The sequence below is a fragment of the Urocampus carinirostris genome, unplaced genomic scaffold (assembly GCF_059441175.1).
Source record: "Urocampus carinirostris isolate Australia breed hairy pipefish unplaced genomic scaffold, RoL_Ucar_1.0 HiC_scaffold_76, whole genome shotgun sequence".
Classification (NCBI taxonomy): domain Eukaryota; kingdom Metazoa; phylum Chordata; class Actinopteri; order Syngnathiformes; family Syngnathidae; genus Urocampus; species Urocampus carinirostris.
In genome coordinates this window covers 26,959-37,500 of record NW_028283183.1, presented here as the reverse complement: position 1 = coordinate 37,500, position 10,542 = coordinate 26,959, and positions in this window count along the sequence as shown.

The following is a 10,542-nucleotide window of genomic DNA, read 5'->3' as shown; positions in this document are numbered from 1 at the left end:
GCCGGGGACCGGCCCACAAGAGGCGGCAGCCGGTCCCCAAACACCGGCCGGGGACCGGCCCACAGGAGGCGGCAGCCGGTCCCCAAACACCAGCCGGGGACCGGCCCACAAGAGGCGGCAGCCGGTCCCCAAACACCGGCCGGGGACCGGCCCACAGGAGGCGGCAGCCGGTCCCCAAACACCAGCCGGGGACCGGCCCACAAGAGGCGGCAGCCGGTCCCCAAACACCGGCCGGGGACCGGCCCACAGGAGGCGGCAGCCGGTCCCCAAACACCAGCCGGGGACCGGCCCACAGGAGGCGGCAGCCGGTCCCCAAACACCAGCCGGGGACCGGCCCACAGGAGGCGGCAGCCAGTCCCCAAACACTGGCCGGGGAGTGGCACAAATTCTAAGTCCCACGAGCCCCTGGTGACCCGACAATCGGACTTAGTGCAATTTTCCAAGTGCTGCAAGCCAATGTTGGCCCGACAAGTCCCCAAACGGCAGCCCGGTTTTGAGCCACTAGTGTCGGCCTATAAGTCCCCAAACACCGGCCCGGTTTTACGACCACTAGTCCCCCAACACTAGCCCGGGATTCAGCCACTAGTGGCGGGCACAATTCCCCAAACACCGGTCCGATAATACGCGCGCATATCCCCAAACACCGGTCCGATAATACGCGCGCATATCCCCAAACACCGGCCCGATAAAACGCGCACAATTCCCCAAACACCGGCCCGGATTTCAGCCACTAGTGGCGGGCACAAGTCCCCAAACACTAGCCAAGTTCTCAGCCACTAGTGGCGGGCACAATTCCCCAAACACCGGTCCGATAATACGCGCGCATATCCCCAAACACCGGCCCGATAATACGCGCGCAATTCCCCAAACACCGGCCCGGATTTCAGCCACTAGTGGCGGGCACAAGTCCCCAAACACTAGCCAAGTTCTCAGCCACTAGTGGCGGGCACAATTCCCCAAACACCGGTCCGATAATACGCGCGCATATCCCCAAACACCGGCCCGATAATACGCGCACAATTCCCCAAACACCGGCGCAGATTTCAGCCACTATTGGCGGGCACAAGTCCCCCAACACTAGCCCGGGATTCAGCCACTAGTGGCGGGCACAAGTCCCCAAACACCGGTCCGATAATACGCGCGCATATCCCCAAACACCGGCCCGATAATACGCGCGCATATCCCCAAACACCGGCCCGATAATACGCGCACAATTCCCCAAACACCGGCCCGGATTTCAGCCACTAGTGGCGGGCACAAGTCCCCAAACACTAGCCAAGTTCTCAGCCACTAGTGGCGGGCACAATTCCCCAAACACCGGTCCGATAATACGCGCGCATATCCCCAAACACCGGCCCGATAATACGCGCACAATTCCCCAAACACCGGCGCGGATTTCAGCCACTAGTGGCGGGCACAAGTCCCCAAACACTAGCCAAGTTCTCAGCCACTAGTGGCGGGCACGATTCCCCAAACACCGGTCCGATAATACGCGCGCATATCCCCAAACACCGGCCCGATAATACGCGCACAATTCCCCAAACACCGGCGCGGATTTCAGCCACTATTGGCGGGCACAAGTCCCCCAACACTAGCCCGGGATTCAGCCACTAGTGGCGGGCACGATTCCCCAAACACCGGTCCGATAATACGCGCGCATATCCCCAAACACCGGCCCGATAATACGCGCACAATTCCCCAAACACCGGCCCGGATTTCAGCCACTAGTGGCGGGCACAAGTCCCCAAACACTAGCCAAGTTCTCAGCCACTAGTGGCGGGCACAATTCCCCAAACACCGGTCCGATAATACGCGCGCATATCCCCAAACACCGGCCCGATAATACGCGCACAATTCCCCAAACACCGGCGCGGATTTCAGCCACTATTGGCGGGCACAAGTCCCCCAACACTAGCCCGGGATTCAGCCACTATTGGCGGGCACAAGTCCCCCAACACTAGCCCGGGATTCAGCCACTAGTGGCGGGCACGATTCCCCAAACACCGGTCCGATAATACGCGCGCATATCCCCAAACACCGGCCCGATAAAACGCGCACAATTCCCCAAACACCGGCCCGGATTTCAGCCACTAGTGGCGGGCACAAGTCCCCAAACACTAGCCAAGTTCTCAGCCACTAGTGGCGGGCACAATTCCCCAAACACCGGTCCGATAATACGCGCGCATATCCCCAAACACCGGCCCGATAATACGCGCACAATTCCCCAAACACCGGCGCGGATTTCAGCCACTAGTGGCGGGCACAAGTCCCCAAACACTAGCCAAGTTCTCAGCCACTAGTGGCGGGCACGATTCCCCAAACACCGGTCCGATAATACGCGCGCATATCCCCAAACACCGGCCCGATAATACGCGCACAATTCCCCAAACACCGGCGCGGATTTCAGCCACTATTGGCGGGCACAAGTCCCTCAACACTAGCCCGGATTTCAGCCACTATTGGAGGGCACAAGTCCCCCAACACTAGCCCAGTTCTCAGCCACTAGTGGCGGGCACAATTCCCCAAACACCGGTCCGATAATACGCGCGCATATCCCCAAACACCGGCCCGATAATACGCGCACAATTCCCCAAACACCGGCGCGGATTTCAGCCACTATTGGCGGGCACAAGTCCCCCAACACTAGCCCGGGATTCAGCCACTAGTGGCGGGCACGATTCCCCAAACACCGGTCCGATAATACGCGCGCATATCCCCAAACACCGGCCCGATAATACGCGCACAATTCCCCAAACACCGGCGCGGATTTCAGCCACTATTGGCGGGCACAAGTCCCCCAACACTAGCCCGGGATTCAGCCACTAGTGGCGGGCACGATTCCCCAAACACCGGTCCGATAATACGCGCGCATATCCCCAAACACCGGCCCGATAATACGCGCGCATATCCCCAAACACCGGCCCGATAATACGCGCACAATTCCCCAAACACCGGCGCGGATTTCAGCCACTATTGGCGGGCACAAGTCCCCCAACACTAGCCCGGGATTCAGCCACTAGTGGCGGGCACGATTCCCCAAACACCGGTCCGATAATACGCGCGCATATCCCCAAACACCGGCCCGATAATACGCGCACAATTCCCCAAACACCGGCGCGGATTTCAGCCACTATTGGCGGGCACAAGTCCCCCAACACTAGCCCGGGATTCAGCCACTAGTGGCGGGCACGATTCCCCAAACACCGGCCCGATAATACGCGCACAATTCCCCAAACACCGGCGCGGATTTCAGCCACTAGTGGCGGGCACAAGTCCCCCAACACTAGCCAAGTTCTCAGCCACTATTGGCGGGCACAAGTCCCCCAACACTAGCCCGGGATTCAGCCACTAGTGGCGGGCACGATTCCCCAAACACCGGTCCGATAATACGCGCGCATATCCCCAAACACCGGCCCGATAATACGCGCACAATTCCCCAAACACCGGCCCGGATTTCAGCCACTAGTGGCGGGCACAAGTCCCCAAACACTAGCCAAGTTCTCAGCCACTAGTGGCGGGCACAATTCCCCAAACACCGGTCCGATAATACGCGCGCATATCCCCAAACACCGGCCCGATAATACGCGCACAATTCCCCAAACACCGGCGCGGATTTCAGCCACTATTGGCGGGCACAAGTCCCCCAACACTAGCCCGGGATTCAGCCACTAGTGGCGGGCACGATTCCCCAAACACCGGTCCGATAATACGCGCGCATATCCCCAAACACCGGCCCGATAATACGCGCACAATTCCCCAAACACCGGCGCGGATTTCAGCCACTATTGGCGGGCACAAGTCCCCCAACACTAGCCCGGGATTCAGCCACTAGTGGCGGGCACGATTCCCCAAACACCGGTCCGATAATACGCGCGCATATCCCCAAACACCGGCCCGATAATACGCGCGCATATCCCCAAACACCGGCCCGATAATACGCGCACAATTCCCCAAACACCGGCGCGGATTTCAGCCACTATTGGCGGGCACAAGTCCCCCAACACTAGCCCGGGATTCAGCCACTAGTGGCGGGCACGATTCCCCAAACACCGGTCCGATAATACGCGCGCATATCCCCAAACACCGGCCCGATAATACGCGCACAATTCCCCAAACACCGGCGCGGATTTCAGCCACTATTGGCGGGCACAAGTCCCCCAACACTAGCCCGGGATTCAGCCACTAGTGGCGGGCACGATTCCCCAAACACCGGCCCGATAATACGCGCACAATTCCCCAAACACCGGCGCGGATTTCAGCCACTAGTGGCGGGCACAAGTCCCCCAACACTAGCCAAGTTCTCAGCCACTATTGGCGGGCACAAGTCCCCCAACACTAGCCCGGGATTCAGCCACTAGTGGCGGGCACGATTCCCCAAACACCGGTCCGATAATACGCGCGCATATCCCCAAACACCGGCCCGATAATACGCGCACAATTCCCCAAACACCGGCCCGGATTTCAGCCACTAGTGGCGGGCACAAGTCCCCAAACACTAGCCAAGTTCTCAGCCACTAGTGGCGGGCACAATTCCCCAAACACCGGTCCGATAATACGCGCGCATATCCCCAAACACCGGCCCGATAATACGCGCACAATTCCCCAAACACCGGCGCGGATTTCAGCCACTATTGGCGGGCACAAGTCCCCCAACACTAGCCCGGGATTCAGCCACTAGTGGCGGGCACGATTCCCCAAACACCGGTCCGATAATACGCGCGCATATCCCCAAACACCGGCCCGATAATACGCGCACAATTCCCCAAACACCGGCGCGGATTTCAGCCACTATTGGCGGGCACAAGTCCCCCAACACTAGCCCGGGATTCAGCCACTAGTGGCGGGCACGATTCCCCAAACACCGGTCCGATAATACGCGCGCATATCCCCAAACACCGGCCCGATAATACGCGCGCATATCCCCAAACACCGGCCCGATAATACGCGCACAATTCCCCAAACACCGGCCCGGATTTCAGCCACTAGTGGCGGGCACAAGTCCCCCAACACTAGCCCAGTTCTCAGCCACTAGTGGCGGGCACAATTCCCCAAACACCGGTCCGATAATACGCGCGCATATCCCCAAACACCGGCCCGATAATACGCGCACAATTCCCCAAACACCGGCGCGGATTTCAGCCACTATTGGCGGGCACAAGTCCCCCAACACTAGCCCGGGATTCAGCCACTAGTGGCGGGCACGATTCCCCAAACACCGGTCCGATAATACGCGCGCATATCCCCAAACACCGGCCCGATAATACGCGCACAATTCCCCAAACACCGGCGCGGATTTCAGCCACTAGTGGCGGGCACAAGTCCCCCAACACTAGCCCGGGATTCAGCCACTAGTGGCGGGCACAATTCCCCAAACACCGGTCCGATAATACGCGCGCATATCCCCAAACACCGGCCCGATAATACGCGCACAATTCCCCAAACACCGGCGCGGATTTCAGCCACTATTGGCGGGCACAAGTCCCCCAACACTAGCCCGGGATTCAGCCACTAGTGTCGGGCACGATTCCCCAAACACCGGTCCGATAATACGCGCGCATATCCCCAAACACCGGCCCGATAATACGCGCACAATTCCCCAAACACCGGCGCGGATTTCAGCCACTATTGGCGGGCACAAGTCCCCCAACACTAGCCCGGGATTCAGCCACTAGTGGCGGGCACGATTCCCCAAACACCGGTCCGATAATACGCGCGCATATCCCCAAACACCGGCCCGATAATACGCGCGCATATCCCCAAACACCGGCCCGATAATACGCGCACAATTCCCCAAACACCGGCCCGGATTTCAGCCACTAGTGGCGGGCACAAGTCCCCCAACACTAGCCCAGTTCTCAGCCACTAGTGGCGGGCACAATTCCCCAAACACCGGTCCGATAATACGCGCGCATATCCCCAAACACCGGCCCGATAATACGCGCACAATTCCCCAAACACCGGCGCGGATTTCAGCCACTATTGGCGGGCACAAGTCCCCCAACACTAGCCCGGGATTCAGCCACTAGTGGCGGGCACGATTCCCCAAACACCGGTCCGATAATACGCGCGCATATCCCCAAACACCGGCCCGATAATACGCGCACAATTCCCCAAACACCGGCCCGGATTTCAGCCACTAGTGGCGGGCACAAGTCCCCAAACACTAGCCAAGTTCTCAGCCACTAGTGGCGGGCACAATTCCCCAAACACCGGTCCGATAATACGCGCGCATATCCCCAAACACCGGCCCGATAATACGCGCGCATATCCCCAAACACCGGCCCGATAATACGCGCACAATTCCCCAAACACCGGCGCGGATTTCAGCCACTAGTGGCGGGCACAAGTCCCCCAACACTAGCCCGGGATTCAGCCACTAGTGGCGGGCACAATTCCCCAAACACCGGTCCGATAATACGCGCGCATATCCCCAAACACCGGCCCGATAATACGCGCACAATTCCCCAAACACCGGCGCGGATTTCAGCCACTATTGGCGGGCACAAGTCCCCCAACACTAGCCCGGGATTCAGCCACTAGTGGCGGGCACGATTCCCCAAACACCGGTCCGATAATACGCGCGCATATCCCCAAACACCGGCCCGATAATACGCGCACAATTCCCCAAACACCGGCGCGGATTTCAGCCACTATTGGCGGGCACAAGTCCCCCAACACTAGCCCGGGATTCAGCCACTAGTGGCGGGCACGATTCCCCAAACACCGGTCCGATAATACGCGCGCATATCCCCAAACACCGGCCCGATAATACGCGCGCATATCCCCAAACACCGGCCCGATAATACGCGCACAATTCCCCAAACACCGGCCCGGATTTCAGCCACTAGTGGCGGGCACAAGTCCCCCAACACTAGCCCAGTTCTCAGCCACTAGTGGCGGGCACAATTCCCCAAACACCGGTCCGATAATACGCGCGCATATCCCCAAACACCGGCCCGATAATACGCGCACAATTCCCCAAACACCGGCGCGGATTTCAGCCACTATTGGCGGGCACAAGTCCCCCAACACTAGCCCGGGATTCAGCCACTAGTGGCGGGCACGATTCCCCAAACACCGGTCCGATAATACGCGCGCATATCCCCAAACACCGGCCCGATAATACGCGCACAATTCCCCAAACACCGGCCCGGATTTCAGCCACTAGTGGCGGGCACAAGTCCCCAAACACTAGCCAAGTTCTCAGCCACTAGTGGCGGGCACAATTCCCCAAACACCGGTCCGATAATACGCGCGCATATCCCCAAACACCGGCCCGATAATACGCGCACAATTCCCCAAACACCGGCGCGGATTTCAGCCACTATTGGCGGGCACAAGTCCCCCAACACTAGCCCGGGATTCAGCCACTAGTGGCGGGCACGATTCCCCAAACACCGGTCCGATAATACGCGCGCATATCCCCAAACACCGGCCCGATAATACGCGCACAATTCCCCAAACACCGGCCCGGATTTCAGCCACTAGTGGCGGGCACAAGTCCCCAAACACTAGCCAAGTTCTCAGCCACTAGTGGCGGGCACAATTCCCCAAACACCGGTCCGATAATACGCGCGCATATCCCCAAACACCGGCCCGATAATACGCGCACAATTCCCCAAACACCGGCGCGGATTTCAGCCACTATTGGCGGGCACAAGTCCCCCAACACTAGCCCGGGATTCAGCCACTAGTGGCGGGCACGATTCCCCAAACACCGGTCCGATAATACGCGCGCATATCCCCAAACACCGGCCCGATAATATGCGCACAATTCCCCAAACACCGGCCCGGATTTCAGCCACTATTGGCGGGCACAAGTCCCCCAACACTAGCCCGGGATTCAGCCACTAGTGGCGGGCACGATTCCCCAAACACCGGTCCGATAATACGCGCGCATATCCCCAAACACCGGCCCGATAATACGCGCGCATATCCCCAAACACCGGCCCGATAATATGCGCACAATTCCCCAAACACCGGCCCGGATTTCAGCCACTAGTGGCGGGCACAAGTCCCCCAACACTAGCCCGGGATTCAGCCACTAGTGGCGGGCACGATTCCCCAAACACCGGTCCGATAATACGCGCGCATATCCCCAAACACCGGCCCGATAATACGCGCGCATATCCCCAAACACCGGCCCGATAATATGCGCACAATTCCCCAAACACCGGCCCGGATTTCAGCCACTAGTGGCGGGCACAAGTCCCCCAACACTAGCCCGGGATTCAGCCACTAGTGGCGGGCACGATTCCCCAAACACCGGTCCGATAATACGCGCGCATATCCCCAAACACCGGCCCGATAATATGCGCACAATTCCCCAAACACCGGCCCGGATTTCAGCCACTATTGGCGGGCACAAGTCCCCCAACACTAGCCCGGGATTCAGCCACTAGTGGCGGGCACGATTCCCCAAACACCGGTCCGATAATACGCGCGCATATCCCCAAACACCGGCCCGATAATACGCGCACAATTCCCCAAACACCGGCGCGGATTTCAGCCACTATTGGCGGGCACAAGTCCCCCAACACTAGCCCGGGATTCAGCCACTAGTGGCGGGCACGATTCCCCAAACACCGGTCCGATAATACGCGCGCATATCCCCAAACACCGGCCCGATAATACGCGCACAATTCCCCAAACACCGGCGCGGATTTCAGCCACTATTGGCGGGCACAAGTCCCCCAACACTAGCCCGGGATTCAGCCACTAGTGGCGGGCACGATTCCCCAAACACCGGTCCGATAATACGCGCGCATATCCCCAAACACCGGTCCGATAATACGCGCGCATATCCCCAAACACCGGCCCGATAATACGCGCGCATATCCCCAAACACCGGCCCGATAATATGCGCACAATTCCCCAAACACCGGCCCGGATTTCAGCCACTAGTGGCGGGCACAAGTCCCCCAACACTAGCCCGGGATTCAGCCACTAGTGGCGGGCACGATTCCCCAAACACCGGTCCGATAATACGCGCGCATATCCCCAAACACCGGCCCGATAATACGCGCGCATATCCCCAAACACCGGCCCGATAATATGCGCACAATTCCCCAAACACCGGCCCGGATTTCAGCCACTAGTGGCGGGCACAAGTCCCCCAACACTAGCCCGGGATTCAGCCACTAGTGGCGGGCACGATTCCCCAAACACCGGTCCGATAATACGCGCGCATATCCCCAAACACCGGCCCGATAATATGCGCACAATTCCCCAAACACCGGCCCGGATTTCAGCCACTATTGGCGGGCACAAGTCCCCCAACACTAGCCCGGGATTCAGCCACTAGTGGCGGGCACGATTCCCCAAACACCGGTCCGATAATACGCGCGCATATCCCCAAACACCGGCCCGATAATACGCGCGCAATTCCCCAAACACCGGCCCGATAATACGCGCACAATTCCCCAAACACCGGCGCGGATTTCAGCCACTATTGGCGGGCACAAGTCCCCCAACACTAGCCCGGGATTCAGCCACTAGTGGCGGGCACGATTCCCCAAACACCGGTCCGATAATACGCGCGCATATCCCCAAACACCGGCCCGATAATACGCGCACAATTCCCCAAACACCGGCGCGGATTTCAGCCACTATTGGAGGGCACAAGTCCCCCAACACTAGCCCAGTTCTCAGCCACTAGTGGCGGGCACAATTCCCCAAACACCGGTCCGATAATACGCGCGCATATCCCCAAACACCGGCCCGATAATACGCGCACAATTCCCCAAACACCGGTCCGATAATACGCGCGCATATCCCCAAACACCGGCCCGATAATACGCGCGCATATCCCCAAACACCGGCGCGGATTTCAGCCACTATTGGCGGGCACAAGTCCCCCAACACTAGCCCGGGATTCAGCCACTAGTGGCGGGCACGATTCCCCAAACACCGGTCCGATAATACGCGCGCATATCCCCAAACACCGGCCCGATAATACGCGCGCAATTCCCCAAACACCGGTCCGATAATACGCGCGCATATCCCCAAACACCGGCCCGATAATACGCGCGCATATCCCCAAACACCGGCGCGGATTTCAGCCACTATTGGCGGGCACAAGTCCCCCAACACTAGCCCGGGATTCAGCCACTAGTGGCGGGCACGATTCCCCAAACACCGGTCCGATAATACGCGCGCATATCCCCAAACACCGGCCCGATAATACGCGCGCAATTCCCCAAACACCGGCCCGATAATACGCGCACAATTCCCCAAACACCGGCGCGGATTTCAGCCACTATTGGCGGGCACAAGTCCCCCAACACTAGCCCGGGATTCAGCCACTAGTGGCGGGCACGATTCCCCAAACACCGGTCCGATAATACGCGCGCATATCCCCAAACACCGGCCCGATAATACGCGCACAATTCCCCAAACACCGGCGCGGATTTCAGCCACTATTGGAGGGCACAAGTCCCCCAACACTAGCCCAGTTCTCAGCCACTAGTGGCGGGCACAATTCCCCAAACACCGGTCCGATAATACGCGCGCATATCCCCAAACACCGGCCCGATAATACGC